We start from the raw sequence: 24729 nt of genomic DNA, 5'->3' as shown, positions 1-24729 counted from the left end.
TTACACCCTTGAGAGAAACCCTAACGTCCTTAGTGAGCTTGAGTAGAGAGGATAGCTAATCTTGTGATCTTTTTGGTTCATTCTCTTGAAGAGGAAGGGAGTTTCATCACAAGAGCAAGAAGGAGGGGCCAGTGGATCTGTTCTTCTTCATCTCAGGCTTCAGTTAGAGGTAAAAAGCTTTTACCTTTCCTTGTAGAATGGTTGGATCTCATGTTCTTGAGATTTAGGGCTTGCATCACCTTTTGTTGGGGATTTGAATGCATCAAACCCCTTGTTAAGTCTAGACCTTAGATCTGGACCTTGTGAGGTCCAGAGAGTCCGAAAGTTCAGAGCTTTAGTAGGCCAAATGAAGAGATTTGCATTAGGGAAACATTAATGGAGTGATGGTGGCATATGGAGCAAAATATGCCATGCATGACCATCAAGATCAAAACTTTACGTAACTTTTGGACATTGAGAGGCTAGATCTAGAGATTGGAGTTGCAGATCTGATTTCAAGTGCGCAAGTTTGGAACTCGATTGGATAGACTCGTCGAGTCTATAGGAGGACTCGACGAGTCGTGTCAGGTTTGTCCCAACGTTCTTGACCCAATGATACTCGACGAGTTGGAGGTCTTACTCGACGAGCGGAGAGAAACCCTAGCAAGACCTCTAAGGAGACGAGTGGACTCGGCGAGTCACATGGGTGCACTCGGCGAGTCAGGTCAACTCTGACAGTTGACTTGTATCGACTTTGTTGACTTTGTAGATGAGTTAATTATGAGAATTCGAGACCATGGAGGGGTAAAACAGCCTTTTACCATCACAAGTGTTATAAAGGGAATAAGAGAACTTGTGGTGTTCCATAGTAGGAATAGGTATTGATTAGTGATGCATGTCTAATGTGTTAGGCGGGGGCTAGTTCGAGGTTTCCGAGTACGTGTCTATTACCTGCTAGCTACGAGGTGAGTCTTCTCACTATACACACCTAGAGTGGTAATTAGACTTATGTGACTAAATTAACTTGTATGTTGATTGTGATATACTGCATCATTCCTATGTGATTTATGCTATGTATTGTTCAGAGTTAGGACCGAAAGGTCCACAGAGTTAGGACCGGTGGGTCCACTAGAGTTGTGGGACTCGAGGGTCCCACTGAGACACATTGACCAGAGGGTCTTTCAGAGTTATAGCCTCGAGTGGCTAATGCGTTATTTGTGGTATTTTGGGGAACTCACTAAGCATCCGTGCTTACATTGTTATGTGTTATGTGTTTCAGGTACTACCGATGATCGAGGGAAGGCATCGACTTGATTGTACACACACAACCGAGATGGAGTTATATTTGTTTTTGGATCCTGGTTTTATGATAAACATTACTTGAAAAATGTTTTATATTGAATTTTTGAAGTTTTGGTGAAATGTGACATGTGAATTATTGTGATTGAAATTTTAAAATTTGGTTTAAAAACTTACGTCGTTACAGTACTAAGGATGGTTGATCACGGAGGTTCATCACGTATGTTGGGCGTACCAAGGGGTACGCGGGGCATACGTGACTGAAGACCAAAACCCTAATATCCGGGCTTAAGACCTATATAAACGTCCTTTTGTTTTTTGGACCAAACCCTAATTACCCTCCGTAGCCTCATTTCGTCCTTTAACCTCAGATTTCCTTGTGAGTGTGATTCTTGAGCTTAGAAAGTGTGTTGGTAGCCATTTTAGAGAGCATTCAAGAAGGAGAAGGTGGTGATCAAGCCTTCGGCGTCATTAAGCTTCTAGATCCTGCATCTAGTTCATCTTGAAGAACTTATGGAGCTATAAAGTCATCACCTTGTCATCTCTTTTGATTGTTTGAGCTAGGGTTTTGTTATGGAGTCCTTTTTTGGCTTTTGGACCTTCTCTTGTGAGTTGAGCAACTCCAGAGATTAGGATTTCTAGATCTAAGCTCCTTGAGCATGTTTGATGCATAAAGGTGCCATCTTGAAGATTGTTTTGACTCCATGCAGAAGTTAGAGGTCTTAAATGAGGTCTTAATGGGAAGAATGAAGTGTTGGGGTCACTCATGACACGCAAGGGCATAAAGTTGTCAACTTTATGCCCTAGGACATCTTACTAGACTCAAATATAAAGTTTTACGTTGAAATCCCAAGTATTAAGAACTTAATGGTCGATTGATGCATGTCCAGCTTGTACGCCGTACGTAATATTATGTACACAACACGTACAACTTTAGGGTCTGGTACGCTGAGCATACTGGAGTGGTAAGCAGGGCATACGCATTTCAGTTGGGTTTGGACTTTGTGTGGGCTTCTAAGCTTATTGGACTTCATTCAGTTTTGGGCCTGGTCCCATTTAGAGTTTTGGGTTGATATTCTGATTTAGGCCATAGTTATTTTGGGTTGGGCCTTATTGGGCCATGTATTACATTAATGGATTTTATCTTGGATCTTAGGCCCATTAGCAAAGGGAAGACTTTTGGGCCACTATGGAAGGACTTAGTTTTAGGTGTTTAGACTCTTTGATTAGGTTGTGATATAATCCTAATTTAGGATTAATTGTATCATTGTTCAGTGTGTGGTTTCGGTCTGTTAGGCGAGCAACCTTTGTGTTTAGTATACTGAGGTGAGTCTTCTCACTAGACTCATGGGTCGAAGGCACAAAGGCCGTCCCATTATTTGATATGAGATGATTAGTAATGGTGTATCTAATTATTTTCTATTTAATCTATATGTGGAGTTATGTGAAGACGATGGGGGGAGACCATGGCGCTTGAAAAGACCATGGGAGGAGCCCATGGCTCGGGGATACAAGACCATGGGGGTAGCCCATGACATTCCAAATGAAGACCATGGAGGGAGTCCATGGAAAAATTATATGTGTGTGTGCATGGAATTATGTGATTATATGATTTGTGTGTTGAAACTCACTAAGCGTGTGCTTACAGTTTTGTTGAATGTTTCAGGTACTTCTGTTTCTATGGGCAAAGGCCCGGCTTGATGGCACGGCGTGCATTCTCTAGTATTTTCGTATTTAGTTTTGATACTCTGATCTTTTAAAACACTATGGTCATGTAATGGGATTTTTGGAAACAATTGTTGTTTGTGTTTATGATTATAAAATTTAAAATTTTCTGTAAAAATTTGGGCTGTTACATTTAACCTCTATCGAGACTTAAAGTGTTAATCTATACATGACATATTCTTCTCAAATACCATGTTTATCTTTCTTCTCTCACCACTCGATCCCTGGGTAGCTTAATGGTTCCGTTGAATCACCACTTCTCAATTTACCATGCCATCACTTTTCTCTTTTAACCCTCTTGATCCTCATGCAATTTGGTGACTCCATTGGACTTTAATAAGTACCATGTGTCTGCAACACCCATACACTGCATGCACATCATACTTATCTCGTTCCAACGTTTCCACTTCCTTAACTGATTCACATCTATTCTATCTCTCTTCTCCTAACCCATTTTTCTACTTGAAATTATTAGGTACTTATCTTCTTTAGCCCTAAGCTCCTTTCAACATGGTCATTTCTCTCAGGGATCTCTGAAAGTTTACGTGCCTCAGCAATGATGTTCCCGCCAAATGATGCTAAGCTGACCGAGAATCAGGATTATGGAATTTAGGTGAGAACCTGCCATGGTGTTGCAAAAAGTAGATATTTGAAATAAGAAACTAAGAAGTTAATTCGAGATGGCTAGAAATGGTATATGTGTTCATTTGGATTTATATAGTGGACGTGGGATGTTGGGAATAGTGTTAACTACGCGAGTTGGTAGGAATTGCTTAGATCTGGGAGAGTTAGCTCAACTTCTAATCTGTACATAAGAGTTGAGCTGTCTTCAGATATGAAAATGTGGGGATGAGACTTGGCGACTTTCCTTAGGAGGGTTTAATAGAAAGCATATTTATTTGACAAATTAAACATAATAGGTTCTTCATAATGCAAATAGTCGTAGGTTATTTATAAATATTAGTTATTGAAAGTTAAAGTGAAAAATATAAGTTAAAACAGAAATTTCTGTTAAGTCACCGGTTTTTTATCACTAAAATATCTCTTAAAAAATTATTTTACAAGTAATTTCACATACAAGTATTATAATTCGATAAAATAAATTAATTCCTTATTATTTGGTTCGACGATAAAAATTCAGCGATCCACCTTAACTTAATTTTCTAGTGCACATAATTTATTGACCAATCCAAAACAATTAAATTTTGGGCAAGTGCACAAGAGAATATATCTAGCAGCAATATGAATTAGGAAAGCAAGTAAAAGAATATTTTTCCTAACGGAAATTTCACCACTTAAAACACAAAATTCAAGCTTCAGTTGACTTTACATTCGTTAGAAATTCAATTTGTTTTTCTCTGAACTAGAACTAACGAGGAGCTTGGTTTACAAAGTGACACGACGGTCAAGCAGGCCTGAGATAGATCTACAAAATTTGGAGAAGTTCAAGATTTCAAAGGAAAGTGAAAAACCGCACCTCACTTGCTCAAATGGAATTGATCATTTACGTACTCATTTATTATTTATTTTTATAAGCATTCTAGTAGTAAAATATTCGGTTCTTGCAACTTTCCATAATGAAACATTTACCTCGTTACGATTCTAATTAATCCGGACACTTTACTTCCCTTTGACGTTATACACTTATGTGGGTCACGTATTAAACACCCCAAATTTATGAGGAATATAGAATGCCAAGGTACATAAAAGGGGAACAAAATGGAAAATGGCATACGAAACACTTGCAAACAAGAAAATTGTTCTTTGATGTGAGTTTAAATCCTTAAACTAAGGTTGTAAATATTAAATAAAATGCAAGAATGCTTAAAATGCGAGTCTTGGTTAATACATGAAACTTATTAGCGAAATGAAGAAAAGTGAACATGTAAATAATTACTAGGAAATGGCTACGAAATCCAGTTTTTAGTGCACTATATCAGTATCTTAGTTGTTCCTATATGGATCCACGACAACTAAGAATGAAATGCAAAAGAATCAACTTTTTGGACTTGAAATGGAAAAGTTATGTCGATTGGAAGTGTTTAGGGTTTTCATGAGATGTGCCACTTGAAAACAACTGCGGAATACCATGGTTCTGGATGTTCAGAACTATAGATGCCCACACATAATGTTAAACCAAAAACAAATTAAATGTTAAAACAAATAAGCTTTTGGATCTAAAATGAAAACAATATTATGTATAGAATGTAGATAGATGAATTGGTTGAGAAATAAAAACTATATGAAATGCTACATGGAAATTTCCTTGGCAATCGAGTATATGTACATTGTTAAAGTATTATCTAGGTTCAATAGGCGGTTAATACAATTAGGCGGTTAATACAATTGGATACCTAGTTCAAAAATAATGAAATATTGAACTAAGAAGTTATACATGGAATAAGAATTCTTATCGCCAATAACAATTGGTCCGAGTTGACCAATAGCGAACCCCCAAGTTCCTTTCAAAGATTGAATAGCAGCCAAGGGAGGACTCACACAGACGTAGTGGGTATGATGACATGTCGAGCTTGACTCCATTTTGATTAACGTCATGTTCTAGAGTTTTTTTTTTTTTTTATGGGAGAGGAACAGAAAGAAAGGGAAGTTGCCTTTCCTTCCATTCCCTTTCCCTTACGTTCATCCCAAAAGGGATCGAGAGGAAATATTTCATGACAAAATAGAATTTTCTTCCCCTGCCATTCCTCCGTTTCCTTTCCTTTCCTTCTATAAATCCTAGTTACCGAGTTCCATTTAAGGAAGGAAAGGAAAGAAAGTTGAAAGAAATAGAAAGAAAAGAAGATAAAAAAGGTATTCTTTTTTTTTAAGTAGGGAAGATGACATGCATTTGCATGTCATAAACTTATGACATGCATTTTATGAAACATTAAATGCATGTCATCTTCCTTTATAACATTGTCTATAATGACACACAATTACAACACATGTTTACAATATATTTTACGACACTTATTTTGCATGCCATAAACTTAAGCATTTTAAAAAATTATATATTTACTAATTTTCCAATTGAGTGACACTGGACCCTATAGACTTTCGAATCTTCGATCCTACCCTAAGCCCTTCATCAGACAAGAACATGAAATAAGGCCAAACCAAACATTCTCAGGCTATAAGATCATAATTATATACAACCGTGATGCATACACTAAGCAATAATGATGTCAATTTCAAATAAAGAAGACCCTAGGCTATCAGGCATCAAATAATTTGGCAATTATATCATGCAATTCCTGAAGATCCATAGCCTATCACTAGCATGTTGTTTTAACATGTCATAACATATCATAAGCTCAGATAATTGTGTGGTAATTTGGGGTCTACTTACTGGCTCCGGCCGATCGTACACGTTGCATCCTCTTTGATTATTTTGAAAACCATTTGAAAATTTGTTTTGAAAACCCTTTTTCCTTAGTTTGAGACTGGATTCACATGAGTTTTCCTCCAATTCACTCAAACCAAGGCTCTGATACCAACGTGTAACATCCATAAAATTTCAGTAAAATTTAAACATTCCAAAACAATCCCTTTAATATAGAGGTGTTTTAAAAACCGCTGTTTCCAAAACATTTATTTAAAACCAAAAATCATTTACACATAGTTTTCAAAACATTCACATTATCAGAGTTTCCCAGAAACCATAAGTCCAAAACACAAGGATGTGCATGGTCACGCCTTCGCCTTGCCAAAACATCTGAAGCACCTGAAACAATAAACTAAAACCGTAATCACAAAGCTTTGTTAGTTCCCCCATACAAATAACAACATGCAATGGGTCCACAGCTAATAGACTGAATTACCCCTGAGCCCTCAACAAAAGTCTGGCTTGCCCCCTGGGCCCATAGCTTATGTCTGTCTTGCTCCCCGACCCACAGTACGAGTCTAGCATGCCCTACCCAGCCCTCAGCTCGTATCTGGAATGCCCATGAGCGCTCAGTATGAGTCTGACATGCCCTTCTCGGCCCTCAGCTCATATCTGGATTGCTCCAATACCCTCAAGCCCTCAGTACGAGTCTGGCATACCACTCAGTCCTCAGCTCGTATCTTGAATGCTAATGTGCCCTCAGTATGTGTCTGGCATGCCCTCCCTGGCCTTGAGCTCATATCTGGAATGCTAATGTGTCCTCAGTAGGAGTCTGACATGCCCTCCCTGGCCCTCAGGTCATATATGGAATGCTAATGAGTCCTCAGTATGAGTCTGGCATGCGCTCCCTAGCCCTCAACTCATATCTGGAATACTCCAGGGTTTGTTGGCTACAGCACAAAGCAGTACTCCCTCAACCCAACCCACACAATATGTGAAACATATAACAGATAACAGATAATCAGACAATATCATAGGTAGTCCTATAGATCTACCAGACTATCATATCCATAACTAGCATACTCATGCATATCTATTCCGTACTTGGCATATCAACAATCTCAGGATATCAACGAAAGGGACGACATTGGTGCCTTCGACCCTATTAGTACAGTGAGGAAAACTCACCTCGTGTTGCCGAAACACACAGACGATCCCTGACCGCTGACTACCAGATCCCGAACCAGCATCATCAAGACAACACTCCAACAATAGCTGATTCCATGAATAGCCTCTAGCTGCAGATCCGCTAGAAGATACCAAAATGACAATCATTAGCAACTAGCCACTGACCCATATAATGAGTCCAATAAACAGGGTAAAAGACCTTTTTACCCTTCCTCAAACTTGGCCCAAAGCCAAGGACCAAACCAGATGACAAAAGGTCCAATATCAAAATAAACTCTTAGCCCAATTGTGGCCCAATTTTCCAAATTGGGCCTAATGGCATTCACTCAAGAAGATCTAGCAAGCTAAAAGCCCAAACCATAAAATCCCAGATGGTCCATCACAACCCAATGTAGGCCAAACCCAAATCTTGATCCAAAGGCCCAAGCCCCTTCAAGCCTACACTTGGCCCAATTTTCCAAATTGGGCCCAATTCCTTATTGGGCCTTGTCCAAAGGTTCGATACTCTACTTAGCCCCAAAACACACTTATATAGTCAGTCCATTAGGGCCCAAGTATCAAAGCCCAAAAGATGGCTCAATACCCGAAGCCCAAAATCTAAAATCCAAACAGGGGACGTGCGCGGGGCGTACCCCTTCGGTACGCTAGGGGTACCTTGCCTTGCATTGACCCATTACGGGGGATTGACTTCGAATGCGGGGCGTACAGAAGCTTACGCGGGGGGTACTCGTGCAAAACTTAAACCTTCCATAAGTGCTTAATGGATTAAGCACTTGAGCTCAAACTTCAGATCGACTACTCAAATGTGCTGTAGAACCATAAAGTCTCAAACTTTAAGACTTTGGTCGACCAAAAAGGGCTTAATACATGGTCTTAACCCATTAAGACCTCCTACAAAGAACTAGGCACCAAACTAGCTCAAGGGACCTCATTTTTATACCTTAGGACCCATCCTAAGGTCTGAAAGGACAACTTAACTCGACCAAAGAAAAGCATGCACAATATTGCGACTCTTGGGAGAAGAAGGATACCAAAAAGTGACCAAAACAAGATCTACACAATTCAAGCATAAAGGTAGAAGCTTTATACCTTCTAAAGCTCCCCGAGATGGTGACAACCTCAGATCTACAAGCTTGATTCCTTCCTTGACTCCTTGATGCTCTTTCTTCTCATTCAATCACATCACCAACACATTTTAGGCTCCAAAACTCTCTCTTATGGACTAGGGTTTGCTAAGAACGGATCAAAGGCTTGGAGGACGGAAAAGATGAGAGGAAATGGTCCATAAGGTGCTTAAATACTCCACAAACCCTAAAAGTTAAGGTTTTACTCTGGCACTCGTACGCCCAACGTACATATGTGTACGCCCAGTGTACTAGGGCACGCCCTACTACGCTTAGCGTACTCACATGTACGTCCAGCGTACTACTCAAGTTTCCAAAATCACAATTTTGCCACTTCTTTCCAAACCAAGGGCCAAACATGACATAATTCAAAGTCCAAGGGATGATTTTGAAGTTATTGAAAGATGGGGTGTTACAGAAATGTGCCATTTAAGAAAGAGTTCGAAACGGAACCGGACCAGAAACCGAAAAAACAGAAGTGGAATAAGTCGTAAACTAAGAATAGAAAACCCGACCGATTACTACTAACCAGTTCCAACAGGTTTGTATCTCGTTCCGAATTGGTTTTTCGGTTAAAAAGCCCATACCTAGGTGATCCCTAGGTGACTCCACGGTACCAAAATCTATTATTATGCGTTGTGAGTGGTTTTATTTCTGGATATTAATCACCACTATGCGTAAAGTGGTTAGATACCCTTTATGTGGGCATGTGCAATGGTCCACACGTCAACTAGTATGTTATTATGTTGGTAGGGTTGTACAAGGTGGGTTGTGTACTAGCCACTTAGCCATGTATGACTGATACCATGTTATGTAGGGAGGGTTGTATAACCGATACGATGTTATGTGGAGGTACAAACCTTGTAGTATACTGTAGGATGGACATGGAAAATGGGGTTAGGATCATATGCATTGCATTTCTACTAATGTTGTGAAACTAATATGTTGATATGTTTTCCAAAGTCAATGATATTACTTTGAATCCGCTATAAGGTATTGGAATGTTTTGTTGATTTAAACTATTTTGGAGGTTCAACTCCAAGTATAGATGACTGTCATCATCCTTTACTCTTGAAGAGTTGCACTCCGGTATTCTCACGAGACATTCTCACGCCTTATGCTATATTTTGACGTGCTAGAGATGAAGAAGGATGCTTGGTTATTTAGAAGATGATATAGGTGTAATATCGTACTTTCAGTTATGTTTTGAGATCCATTGTAATACCCTCGCTATGTTTTAAACTAAATTTGAATTCGGACCAAATGCATATCCGCACATGTTCTAACAACTTAAACTCTCATTTTCGGATGAAAACTTTATTTTAAGACAATTTTAAAATCACCATATGCGAGTGATGTTTTACCTACTATTGGCTATCCAGAGTGTTTCCATAAGCTTTGCGGCAACTTGTAGTAACTCGTCAAAATGGTCCATCAAGAACATTACCTTCTTCATTCATAAAGAGAATAACCGTTGCTTCAATAGTAATTTGTTCGTTAAGGAGTTTGTCTTGTACAGACTCTCAAGCGTCAACCATAGAGACATTTTCTTCATCTGCGACTTCATAAATCATCTCATCAGCTAAGGACAGTAAGATGGCAGACTGAACTTAGTCATATTGCTAGGTGAAGTCTGATTCAAACATGCCTCTTGGTTGGTTTTGAGCATCTTGTCAATGTTATTGCCAAAAGTATAGACAAATAAATTTATCATAGCAGCCATGCCATCTGACCACGACCTCCCACTGATCTTTGGTGATGGGGAATTCGATAAACAAATACTATTCTCTCCACCGTGCTGCAGGAAAAGGGCAGCACATAAAAGAATACCAATCCCAGACACAGCTAGATTGTACCGAGTCCAAAGTCTTTTGAAGTTGACGAATCACATAAGGACATTTACCTTACCAATAACATTTATATATATCTCTTGATTATTTTGACACAACTGTGGACTGAAGGGCCTGATGCACCATGGTGAAATAGATCCCACTGCAGGAACAATGTGTGCAATTACTTCAGTGACCAATAAATGTTCATTTTCCATTCCTTTTCCTTCCAAATTGATTAATTATAGAAAAGGGTGATATTTGTTCATGATTTGTTTTCAGCTTATAAATTGAAGACCTTTAATTTATGGATCCTGGTTCGATTTATGCTTGTGACATTAATTGCTACCAGCAACATTTCGTATACAAAAATCAAACACATTCTGTAATCAATATTTTAATGAAATACATGTATAAATGACCATACTATATAACTCTGAAAACAAATATATAATCATCCAAGCTTCATCAGCATTCCACAGAGATCTAGGTACTAAAAGTAGCAGTTGTAAGGTGAATCAATAGACATCTAACTTTGCAAAAAGCATTACTTTATGGATGGGTAACGGAAGGGATAGGAAAATCCTTAGGCAACTCTGGCAATGTGGGCTTCGGAATGACGGGAAACGTGGGCTTTGGAAACTCAGGAACCTCAGGCTTTGGAACTACAGGAACATCAGGTTTTGGAACCTCAGGAAGCTCAGGCTTTGGAAGCACGGGAAGCTCAGGCTTTGGAAGAACAGGAATCTCAGGCTTTGGAACCACGGGAACCTCAGGCTTAAGCAGCACGGGAAGCTCAGGCTTAGGAACGACCGGAAGCTCAGGCTTAGGAAGCACCGGAAGCTCAGGCTTTGGAAGCACGGGAAGCTCAGGTTTAGGAAGTACGGGAATCTCAGGCTTAGGAATGACAGGAAGCTCAGGCTTAGGAAGCACCGGAAGCTCAGGCTTCGGAAACACGGGAAGCTCAGGCTTTGGAAACACGGGAAGCTCAGGCTTAGGAACCACGGGAAGGTCAGGGATCTCTGCAAGTTTACGTGCCTCAGCAATGATGTTCCCGCTAAATGATGCTAAGCTGACCGAAACAAGAATCAGGATTATGGAATTTAGGTGAGAACGTCCCATGGTGTTGCAAAAGGTAGATATTTGAAATAAGAAACTAAGAAGTTAATTAATTCGAGATGGCTTGAAATGGTATATGTGTTCGTTTGGATTTATATAGTGGACGTGGGATGTTGGGAATAGTGTTAAGTACGTGAGTTGGTAGGAATTTCTTAGATTTGGGAGAGTTAGCTCAACTTCTCATCTGTACATAAGAGTTGAGCTGTCTTAAGATATGAAAATGTGGGGATGAGACTTGGCGACTTTCCTTAGGAGGGTTTAATAGAAAGCATATTTGTTTATTTATTTGACAAATGAAACATAGTGGGTTCTTCATGATGCAAAAAGTCGTAGGTTATAAATTTTAGTTATTGATACTAAAAGTGGAAAATATAAACAGAATTTCTGTAATTCGATGAAATAAATTATATCCTTATTATTTGGTTCGAAGATAAGAATTCAAAGATCCACCTTAACTTAATTTCCTAGTGCACATTATTGACCAATCCAAAACAATTAAATTTTGGGCCAGTACACAAGAAAATATATCTAGCACCAATATAAATTAGGAAAGCAGGTAAAATAATTTTTTTCCAAACCGAAATTTCACCAATTAAAACATAAAATTCAAGCTTCAACTGACTTTACATTCGTTAGAAATTCAATTTTTTTTTTCTATGAACTAGAACTAACGAGGAGCTTGATTTACAAAGTGATGCACGGCGGTCAAGCAGACCTAAGATTATACCGCCAACCATTCTGGTGGATAGATCTACCAAATTTGGAGAAGTTCAAGATTCCAATGAAAAGAGAAAAACCGCACCTCACTTGCTAAATTGGCATTGATCATTTACTTACTCATTTATTATTTATTTTATAAGCATTCGTGTAGTAAAATATTCGGTTCTTGCCAACTTTCCATAATTAAACATTTACCTCTTTACGATTCTAATTAATCCGGACACTTTCCTTCCCTTTGACATTATACACTTATGTAGGTCACGTATTTAACACCCCAAATTTTAAGAGGCAATAGGAATGCCAAGGTACATAAAAGGGGAACAAGATAGAATGTGGCATACGAACACTTGCAAACAAGAAATGGTTTTTGGATGTGAGTTTAAATCCTTAAACTATGGTTGTAAATATTAAGCAAAATGTAAGAATGCTTAAAATGCGGGTTTTCGTTAATACATGAAACTTATTAGTGAAATGAAGAAAAGTGAACATGTGAATAATTACAAGGAAATGGCAATGAAATCCAGTTTTAGTGCACTGTATACACTACTAGAAAAACAACATTTTACGACGCGCAAACAATGACACGCAGTGATTTACGATAAACAAAAGCTTGCGCCCTAAAAATAATGTCATCTCTTCTAAAATTTGAAGGATAGAGGACGCGCATTTATGCGTGCCCTGAAATTCAGAAAAGAAAAAACAATACAAACACAGAGGGCGCTTATCTTATATGTGTGTCCTCTTCAAATGTCACTTTATATTTTTTTTACTTAAACATGCGTTTTTAAAGGGGGAAAACGAAATCATCTGGAATTCTAAAATTTTGAAGAACCCCGCGTCTACCCTCTCTCCTCAGTATCTCCCTTCATTCACTCCTTCCTTCTCTCTGTAAACCCTAAGCCATCGCCACCGCCACCACTGCCATTGAACCTTAAAAACTCAATCCACACTTCACCTTCATTCACTCAATCCGACCCTTTATTTTGAGCAAACCCACTGGAACCATAGGTCTTGCCTTTTATGCTTTCACATCCTTCCTTCCCTAGTCGTATGTTATTCTGAATCCTTATTTATTTTCTCTATCACGAACGCGCCTCTATCGCATCGCTCTGCTCACCGTTGTCGTCTTAGGCTCTTACGCCTCCATCGTGGTCTCTGTGCTCATCGTATCATCATACATGCCGCCTCTTCTCGTCGATATGCTCCTTGACCCTACACATGTAATATCATCAGTACTCCCTCTTCTCGTCGTTCTACTCCTTGACCCTACGCAGAGCGTGGCTATTACCTTCTTGTCCAACGACCCGTCAACTCCTCCATGCTTCCTCTTCATGGCTGCAGCAAACCCAAATCCCCTTTTCTGCCAATGATTTCCCCATGGCGTTCTGTGTGCATTGATAAGGGTTTTCACCTTCATCCTTTCTACTCTGACAGGTCTGATACATTCCCCTAAAAAAGAAAAATCATTGTTTATTCTTTTATTATCATCATCTTCATTACTACTTCACAGGTGAACGATCTTTCGTATCACTACTACACAAGTCATTTAATAGTGCGAATGGTTTTTATTTTTTGATGTGGTCCTTTCTAAAAACCGCCTTATTAAATATCTACAGCATCAAAAAAGAAGATAACCGCACCATAAAATAGCTTTATTAGTGCGGTTTCCCAAAATCGCACCATTAAAGCTATTTTGAGGCGGTTTCCCAAAACCGCACTAAAAAATAATTTCGAAAACCGCCTCAAAAAACAATTAAAACCGCCTCAAAAGATAATTCGCACTAAAAAACATTGAACCGCACCAAAAAATAATTCGCACTAAAAAAATTCAACCGCATCATTAATCTTTCCTCTAAAAATTTCATTCGAATTTTTCATTCTTCACGAGATCCCTCCAAATTTTGTTCAAAATTTTCATGTTCAAGCAAGTTACAAGTTGGTTGATCCTTTGAATTTTTCATTTCCCTCCTACATTTTCGTTTTCCTTCTATATTTTCATTTCCCTCTAAAAATATGTGTGCCCTGCGTGTGCTTTACCCCTTTTTACAGACAACACAAGAAGCATATCTCTTTTCTTCTTCCTTTTTTTCTGATTAACGTTTGGTTTGTTTAAGGTGAAATAAGTTGGTTGATCGGAAATATGTAGGAGATGGTGGTGCTTCGATACTTCTCAGTAAAGGCACGAAATTTGTGTTCGGTGTTGACGGTGGTTAGTGGTGGAGATGGAAGGTATGCAGATAAACTAATTTTTGTTCTTCTTCCTTTTTTTTACTGATTTACGTTTGGTTTGTTTAAGGTGGAAAAAACGATGGTAACCGGGGATGTTGGGTGTTCTTCGTGGCTGTAATGGTGGTTTCCAGCAAAGGTAGGGCAGATGGCGATGGTGTCAACTGGTGATGGTTTATGCTCGGTTATAAAGGAGGTCAATGTAGAGATGCTCGACGGTGGTTAATGGCGATAAAAATGGTGTGGCTTGGTGAATCTTATGTTCTCGGCAACAAACACGCGGTAGAGATGATGGTGGTTTAAGGGTGGTTTCCGGTGGGATGGTTTTTTTTTGGTGCTGTTTGCATTTTTTGGGGCGGTTTTCATCATTTTATGGTGCGGTTTGTATTTTTCCGCTACTATTTTTTGGTGCGGTTTTGACTATTTTTTGAGGCGGTTTTATAACCGCACTATTAAATGAGGGTATTTTTTGATGCGATATTTTTTAGTGCGGTTCAATAACTGCATCAAATAACTATTTTAACCGCATCAACAAATCATTTATGTACTAGTGTATGTACCTAAAGCAAAACTGAACCAATCTATCTCTAAGAAAAGCATATAAAGATATCATTAAAGCAGTGAAGGCAAGAATAATTGAATGTTATATGATTATGATCAGGGGAAAAATGCGTAATTTTTCCTAGTGAGTCAACCGTATTCAATGTCATAGCAGGTACTTTGTGTGAAATTCTTTTAGGTTACTTCATTTTTCATATTGGTTCTATTTATGTCTTTTCCAATAGCATTGGATAGCCAATCCTTCACACACGTCAAAAACAACTGCATTAACATGGTTTATTAGTTGGGTAACCCTAAGTAGTGATCCATCTGAATGGGTCTATGTTAACTTATTAAGTCTTGATATGTTTGATCACATTAATATATTGGGACCTAATAATAACTACTTTCTCCAAGTAGATGTTTGTGAATAAATTATAACATATTACTTTGTATGTGTCTTCAGAACAAGAGAAAGAGTGGTTTAGAGCTTTATCCCCCAGGAAAAGGAAACCTGACATATTTGGTCGTGGTCGTGCATTTGAGGTATACTTTTTGACACCCAAACCTTTCTCTTATCACATGAATAAAGGGCATGCACATCCAAGTATGCTATAAATCATATATTTGATTGATTTAGGATGTAACAAAATAAAAGGAGTTATAACCATGCAATAGATGCTTGCTTGAAAAAGACAACGTCAAAACATAGTTGGGGTTGATATGATGGGGCATGAAATTTGTCTGATTTTCTCTAACTATTTAATATTTTCTTCTTGTTGAGAATTTTAATCATACAATTCAGTTATCTCTTCGGTCAAACTCTCATAAAATGCCTCTGTTGTACTTCTTTACTACGGTCTTAGTCTTTGCCTTAAGGGCCTCCTCCTCATTTTGCAAGATGCTTTTTGAGTTCATGAATGGAAATAATATTAGAATTGGTAAAATGAAATACTTTCTCCTTCGTCTCGGCTTCTTGATATTTCTAGAAACTATAAGATCCATGCCTTCTGAATTTGAATTGATTTCACCACCTTTATTTTATTTTATTTTATTTTTTTTGGATTGCAATCATTGGAAAAATGGTAGTTTTCTCTACCATATCTGTGAAACTTAACAGCAGCATCACTGGTCAGATCACCTTTTATAGGGGTTTAAACTTTCTTCATCTTTGGGGGTTTATACTGTGAGGTAGCATTCTATACAAGTGAAGGTCTTCATATAGCGACTCTGTAGCTGATGCTTACAAATTGTTGTCCTTGTAGTCTTGGATTTTTATGGACATGTTCTGATCCTTTGATTTTATTCTACAACATGTCCCACTTCTAGTTAGCCGACTCACATATACGTATAATAGATGTTTATGGGCCTTCCATGTTAATAACAAACCAACACACTCTGGAAAACAATTAAGGATTGTTTAAGCATATCACTTGTTTTTTAAGGAATGTTATTAATAGAGGCCTTCTTAGGATATGACCGATCAACAGGTTACGAATGCATAAATTGCTTCAAGAGTTTGGAAGAGATGTTTATTAAATCAGTTGAATTAAGAAAATATAACATAATATAAATACTCCAAAGTTTCTATCTATTTCAATAACATTTTGTATAAAATTGTCCATATACTTTGTGAGACTTAATTTTTTTTCTTACATTTCCTTTATCTGTAGGACAAGGAGGAATCTTCAAGGTCTCTTTCTAGAAATGAAAATGCTTGAGAAAGAGAGGTTGCATAGCTGTCTGAAAGGGAGGTGACTCCTGGATGGGTAACCCCCATTGTGTGTTTATTTAAATTTTCTTGAAGAATTAACATGGTTTATTAGTTGTGTCTGCTACGAACATGTTTATTGGCTGTCTGAAAGGGAGGTGACTCCTGGATTTGGGAATGGATTTCAAGCTACTCCAAAGACTAGCACCACCAATCAAATTCACAAAGCTTATGGAAGCTCTGATCGTTTGCCTTCTGCTCATACATGGTAAGATAATCATGTTTCTCTGTCAAATTACCTTTTTGTCCCTGAGCTATGTCACACTACAAAAGAAGCATGCTACATTTTTCTACGTCACAAACAACATGAATGCTTCAAGAAATTTTCATATTCATTCACCAAAAGTTACTTCAATTGCGATTATTATCCATACATGTTCCTGTTCATTAAACCAAAGTATTTATGGTGTCAGGTTACTTAGTAAAAACTTGTAGTTGGTATTGACCAATGACTATTGATTAACTTACTTTTTTCTGTTTGATGATGAGTCAACTGGGAGGGAAATTGTTAATTTTTCAAAGTACTCTTCCATCACTTGGTGTGGGTAGGTTAAGGTTGCGAGGAGATGATATTCGGGCATATGGGACAGATAGAGAATACCAGAAGCTCCCTTTTATAAACAAATGGCTGCTGATAGTAATAAATTGATTCTCATAATTCTTTTCATTTATTTAACTTCAATTACAATTTAGAGCATCCTACTTTTCACTTTGTTTCTTATCAACAGCAGGAGATAGCAACACACTTTCACTTATGAGTGTATCATAGCATCCTACTTTCATTTCATTCTATTACAACATTCTACTTTCAAATTCTTTCTACAAGTTGACAGATTTTCAAAACATGATATGTTGTAATATGATAAAGAAATGAATGACATGATACCTAAAAATTTCTTTGCAATTTCTGAAAATTTAGCCTGATCGCAGATCTGAGTCATAGCCTTGACTCGGGTATCTGCAGGCATTGCCAAATCCTTCATGAACTGTGAAAAAGTTAGAAATTTCTGAGAGGCTGCAACAAGATCAAGAAGCTCTGCTTCAACTTTTTCCAATGTTTTGGCTTTTGCAGCTGCATAGTTTCCAGACCCCCCAAACATCGCCACTGGAACCTGAACCACATATATAAATTATATATATTTACTTATTTACAATAAACAAAAAACTATTTAAATAACACAAGTACACTGATATAACTTTGGTATGTATGTATTTACTGATATTGTTTTGTCTTGGTTTTTGTTTTATGAAAGCTTGGATAGTAATAAATTGATTCTCATAATTCTTTGCATTTATTTGACTCAGCTGACATTCTGCGTGGGATTAGAATCGCTGCTCGTTTAAGATTTCAATTTTCCAGAGAAACCACTCATCATAAGTAAAAAAAAGGGTTAAGGGTTGATTGAATGAGAGAAAAGAAAACACCAACACTCCACGGATAATAAGAATAAAAAAAATAAAATGTGAGGCAAAAAAGGTAAAACAAACTCGTATGTATGAATATGATTTGAATGGTAATTAAATTTATAGTGTATGCATGTTTTGGTTTGCATGCAGTCTTTGTTTGGCAACTTGGACAAACTTGTAGCACCTGGTCGTCCATGCCAGTCTTGGTAAAACAAATTTATAGTGTACTTCTTCCATTCATGTTAGTAATTTCTCATTATGATGTGTTGTTTCTTGTGCAATTTTATTTTTAGGAGGTATTTTACTTTATTAAATGTTTAAAGTTACAGGACATGAGTATGGGCACATCATGGAACATTTTAGGGCAGTTGTTGGTCTTCCTCTTGGTGATCCATCAATGAAGTGGCCAACTTGCATCATGTAATAACATTTTAGGTGAAGATGTAGGTATATGTTTTTTTTAATGAATAATGTAATTATATGTATGAATATGAAATAAAGTTTGTTATTTAATATGTGATAATCATGTATAGGGACAAAACAACTTCTATTGATTTGTTTTATCTTTCCATGGATCGATTATTTGAATGACATTAAATTTTATGCAATGGATTGTATTTTTTGTATATGGTATTTTATTTTCTGTTATGAGACATTAAATGCAAATTTAATTTGAAAATTAGTAAATTTATAAATAATATTTTTTTTAAACATTTAAAATTATGATATGCAAAAATGTGTGTCATCATCATTTATGACATGACCTTTCTTGACAGGGGCTTCCTTGATACGCATTGCGTGTCATAAACACGCGCGTCGTAAGGTTACGACACGCAAATGCGTGTCGTCTTCCTTTATGACAGGGCCTTCCTTGATACGCATCGCTTTTCATAACTGCGCGTCGTAAATGCGTGTCATAAATGCGCGTCGTGAATACACGACACGCAAAAGCGTGTCGTCTCTCGTTATGAAGGTGCCTTCCTTGACACACATTTGCGCGTCGTCTGAGCGTTTTACGACTCGCATTGCGCGTCGTAAAAGGCTGTTTTTCTAGTAGTGATAAGTAATTTAGTTGTTCCTATATGGATCAACAACAACTAAGAATGAAATGCAAAAAAAAAAAAAAAAAAAAACCAGCTTTTTGGACTTGGAATGGAAAAGTTATGTCAAATGGAAGTGTAAGGGTTTTTATGAGATGTACCACTTGAAAAAAACCACGAAAACCCTTGGTTCGGAATCAGAAATATTGATGCTCACACATAATGTTAAACCAAAAACAAAATAGAATGTTAAAAAATAAGCTTTTAGAACTAAAATGAAAACAATATTATGTATGGAATGTAGATGCATGAATAGGTTGAGTAATAAAATGTATATGAAATGATACATGGAACTTTCTTTGGCAATCGATTTTATGTACCTGATTAAGTATTACCCTGGTTCCAATAGGCGGTTAATACAATTAGGTACCCAGGTCAAAAATAATTAGGGTGTTGAAATAAGGATGTTATGCATGGTATAAGAATGGGTATCACCAATAACAATCGGTCTGAGTTGACCAATAGTGAACCCCGAAGCGCCTTTCATAAGTCGAATAGCTGCCGAGGGAGGGCTCATACATACATAGTAGGTATAATGGCATGTCCAACTTGATTCCATTTTGATTAAAGCCATGTTCTCGAGTTTTTCTAATGGAGAGGAACGGAAAGAAAGGGAAGTTGCCTTTCATTCCCTTCCCTTGCCCTTACATTCATCCCAAATGGGCTCGAGAGGAAAGATTTCATGAAAAATTAGTCTTTTTCTTCCCCTATCAATCATTCGTTTCCTTCTCTTTCCTCCTTAAAGCATAGTTACAGAGTTCAACTTAAGGACGGAAAGGAACGGAAGTTGAACGAAACAGAAAGAAAAGAAGATACAAAAAAAGGTTTTCCTTATTTTTTTTAAGGAAATGGGAAGGAAAGAAAGCATCTTGGTGGATAATCGTCCTTGAAAATTTTCCTCCAAAATTAGAGAGATTTGGAGAGAAAGAATCATGTTCTTATACATATCTTTTATTTTGACAGATTTTTCGTTCAACGCTACTATAAAAGAGTTAACATTGTAACAACGTAATTTTTCAAAACAATTTTTCATTTAAAAAACATTCATTCATTCCCACGATAATCATAAAAACATAATGTGTCCACTGTAACTGTTAGAAAATATAATGTCTGATCACCACAAATAAAGGCTCAGTTACCAATTACTATGTGACAGATATATATATATTTAATAATTTAAGATGCGGAAATATAAGAGATGCGGAATAAATAAATATAAGAAAGCTATAAATAAATAAATACGAGAAAGTTATAAATAAATAAATACGAGAAAGCTATAAATAAATAAATACGAGAAAGCTATAAATAAATAAATGACTGTATTTAAATGACGTAAAGCTGTAATAAAATATATAAATATATAAATATATTTCAAGTAGGTTCGTCAATTGACTGAACTTGGTTTAGAACCGGACTCGTGGAGCGACTTGGTCTATCAAGTAGGTTCGTCAATAAATTGACTGAACTGGCTTTGGGTTGGACTGGATCTTAATAGACTGTGTCTCTATTTGTTCATAGTTCAATCCGGTATTTGATAAGTAACACAAAGTTCATTAAAAGCTCGGTTTTATGTAAAACAAGTTGTTTACAAAAGGGTACAAAATACAAGAGTTTATGTATTTGTATTTGAGGTATTTTTGATGAGGTTGAAGTGGGTATTTGGAGGGTGTTTGAAGGTGGAATAAGGTTGTATTTTTGGTGGTGTAAGGTAACAAAGATGGTGAAGTTGAAAGAGCTTTGGGTGGTGATGAATGTAGATTTTCGGAGTAAATCTCTCTGGATAGCCAATTCTCTCTCGCGTCTCTCTGGGGTTTCCGGTGGTCAAAAAAATCGAGGAAAATTCCTGGATGTAGGTAAGGTCCTGAATAATTTGCGGTCAAAATCTCTCCAGGGTTATCTTCTTGAGTTATCCTCGGTGAATTTTTTCTTAACTTCGAAATTCTGATGTCGAAAAAACAGCAAGGTGGAGATTTTGTGGTGGTTTAAAGGATGTTTGGAGGAGGTTTAAGGAGGGTATTTGGAGGATGTTTGGAGGGTATTTGTAGGTTGTTTGGAGGTGTTCTTGGTGTTCTTGGTGTTCTTGGTGTTCTTGATGTTCTTGGTGTTCTTGGTGTTCTTGGTGTTCTTGATGTTCTTGGTGTTCTTGGTGTTCTTGGTGTTCTTGGTGTTCTTGGTTGAGAGGTTTTGGTGTATGGAGAGGTTTTTCAAAGTTTATAAGAGGTAATGAATGAAAGAGCACACAACTCTCTTATATACTAACTTACATATACATACACTTTCCATACATACATACAAGTATACATACATGAAACAAATATCTTCTTCACTTGAGTATTTTTAAAGTAATGGCTAGTGTGTGCAAGTGGTATGCTTCTTTCTTTGACTTTTCAACACAATATATATATATATATATATATATATATATATATATATATATATATATATATATATATATATATATATATATATCGTTGAAACTGTTTAGTCGCACAACTAATTTTATCGTCTATGCGTTTTTGTCATTCGCGTGTTTTCATATTTTCCGTTTGATGACGAATTTATGCAACCTGAAATAACTGATAATATTTGTTAGATAATATAAAAAAAACAATTCGTCTTATTTCAGTGATGGTCACATACAAAAACATTTTTCAACAATTTCCCCCTATGTGATCATTGCTGGAATAAGGACAGTTATGATTTAATCATATTGACAGTTTTGAACTTTTGAAGATTCGAGATAAAAGATTTGTCAATAGATAAGATATATAAAACATAGTGATTGTTTTGAAAGTTTGTGACTTTGTTTAACATATCTTATGTAAAAGATTTTCAGAAATTTGTTTCCGAATCAAAGTCTCGGGTTCGGTTATCAAAGGGTAGCTATATATGTATCTAAAGAAATTTCCTAAGATTTTATAGCATTATTAACAACGACAAGTGGTCTAACAGGTCGATTCAGATGAACGCTCATAGGTATTGCTCACACTTCACTTGGGTGTTTGGTTGTTCTGGCAGCAGAGCAAGTTAATGATCACTAAAAATGAGTGATATCTCTCTCTGACGACTCACACTCATATTGGAGGTGTTCAGCTATGCTTTTCCTGAAAGGTCACTTAGTCTCATTATTAGATAATCAATCACATAAGACTGGTTTCGGCATTACTCAGCGGGTTTCTTCATTCATGCCATTAAAGTTCACTCTCTCTCCGTCGGGAAATACATGTAGAGGGGTTTAGCAATTTTCATAGTGCAGTTTGCAACTAAGATTCTTCAGTGATGAAGGCTACAGTATCCCGGGAAATCCTTTGTTGCAACTTCTTCTTTGATGGTATCCTTTTTGTTGATCAATATCAATTTATTGTAAAAAGATATTTTCTTTTGGCATCGAGAGTTAGCTACTTTTGAGAAAATTTGTTTTTGAGAGTATTTGTCTTGAGGGATTGAGATATCTTCTTTTGTGAAAAATGGTTAAAACAAATCGCGGGATTTTATGATTTTTGTTTTGAAATAACCATTTGGTTGAAAGTTTGTTTGAAAATACCAAATATAGAATATTTTTTTTTTGTTTTGTTTGGTATATCTTTATTGAATCCATTTGTTTTCTTGTTGATTTGTCTTTGAGGATTAGATGTTGATAGATATTTGTTTCTCCTTTGGTTTTCTTGTAAGGATATGTCGTTGTTTGCTTGATGGATCATGGGATCGCAAGTCTTCATTTTTGGTTGGCTTTTATCTAGGTAGGGATAGGTGGCATAAAAGACAGTTTGTCTAGTATGTAAGAAATGAATGTATCGTCCCTGGTCATTTTGATATCTAAGCAAAAATGAGACCGTGACAAGGTATAATTGGGTATACCTTATAAGCAATAGTGACACACCTAAGCTCACAAGAAATGATTTCCACAATGATTTAGATCGACGAGGCACAAATTCTCACATGGGTTTTTGTTTTCATCTGAACCTCCTAACCTTATGTCCCTTGATTGTTTAAAATCGTCAATAATGAAATAAAATCAAAGGAAATAAAGTTATATACATTATGAAAAGTAGGATATTTCAACCTTCACTCCAATTGAGAATCAATATGACTTAAAATCTTCATCGAGCATAAGCATCTGAAAATTAAGTCAAGAGAAGATTAATCACAAGGTTCTATAAAAGCTTATTATGGCAAGTCTTTTATTAATTTTTTTTTGAAGATTTGGTTTTCTGAATGTTTTTTGGAAATATTGGTTATTTGAATGTTTTTGGTAATTTTTTTTTTAAAGGAAAGCAATTTTCAATTCTTTTTTTTGAATTTTCCTTTTGAATGAAAGTAAACACACTTTTGTACAAACAAAAAGTAAAAGTTTAAGGATAGATGTTATCTGGATTTAACATTCCTAGACGGCCTAGGAAGTATTGAAACTTTGTTTCATCGAGAGCCTTAGTGAAGACATCGGCAATTTGATCTTCGGTGTTGATGAAGTGCAATTCGATATGACCCTTTTGAATGTTGTCTTTGATGAAATGATATCGAATATCGATGTGCTTTGTCATGGAATGGTGAACGGGATTGTGAGAAATGGCAATTGCACTGGTTGAGTCACAAAATATGGGAATTTGTGAAATTTTGAAGCCATAGTCTCGCAGTTGAGTTTGCATCCATATGACTTGCGAACAACAGCTGGCGGCAGCGACGTATTCAGCTTCTGCTGTTGATGTGGATACACAAGTCTGTTTCTTTGAAGTCCAACTCACTAGTCTACCTCCTAGGAATTGACAGCTACCAGATGTACTCTTTCTATCTAACTTGCATCCTCCATAGTCTGAGTCGGTGAAAGCGTTCAGCTGAAAATCGGATTTAGCTGGATACCAAAGGCCAAGTTTGGGAGTGCCTTTTAGGTATTTGAAGATGCGTTTCACCGCAACTACATGGGATTCCATAGGATTTGCTTGGTATCTGGCACAGACACATGTAGAAAACATGATGTCAGGTCTGCTGGCAGTGAGGTATAAGAGTGATCCGATCATTCCACGATATCTTTTCTGATCAACAGGTTTTCCATTTAAGTCTGCATCGATTTTGTATCCAAAAGCCATTGGGGTTTTTGCGGTATTGGATTTGTCCATTGAAAAGCGAGTGAGTAGGTTTTTGACATAATTCTCTTGGTTGATGAAAATGCCATCAGTTGACTGTTTGATTTGAAGTCCGAGAAAAGTAGTCATCTCCCCAATCATGCTCATTTCAAATTTGCTCTTCATTAGATCTGCAAACTTAATACTCAAAGATTCATCAGTAGAACCGAAAATAATGTCATCAACATATATTTGTACGATTAAAAGATGTTTATTATAGATTTTACGAAAGAGGGTTTGATCGATTGAACCTCTTT

The sequence above is a fragment of the Lactuca virosa genome, chromosome 9 (genome assembly GCF_052849685.1).
Source record: "Lactuca virosa cultivar CGN04683 chromosome 9, Lactuca_virosa_CGN04683_v6, whole genome shotgun sequence".
NCBI classification, from domain to species: domain Eukaryota; kingdom Viridiplantae; phylum Streptophyta; class Magnoliopsida; order Asterales; family Asteraceae; genus Lactuca; species Lactuca virosa.
This window is presented reverse-complemented; position numbering follows the sequence as displayed.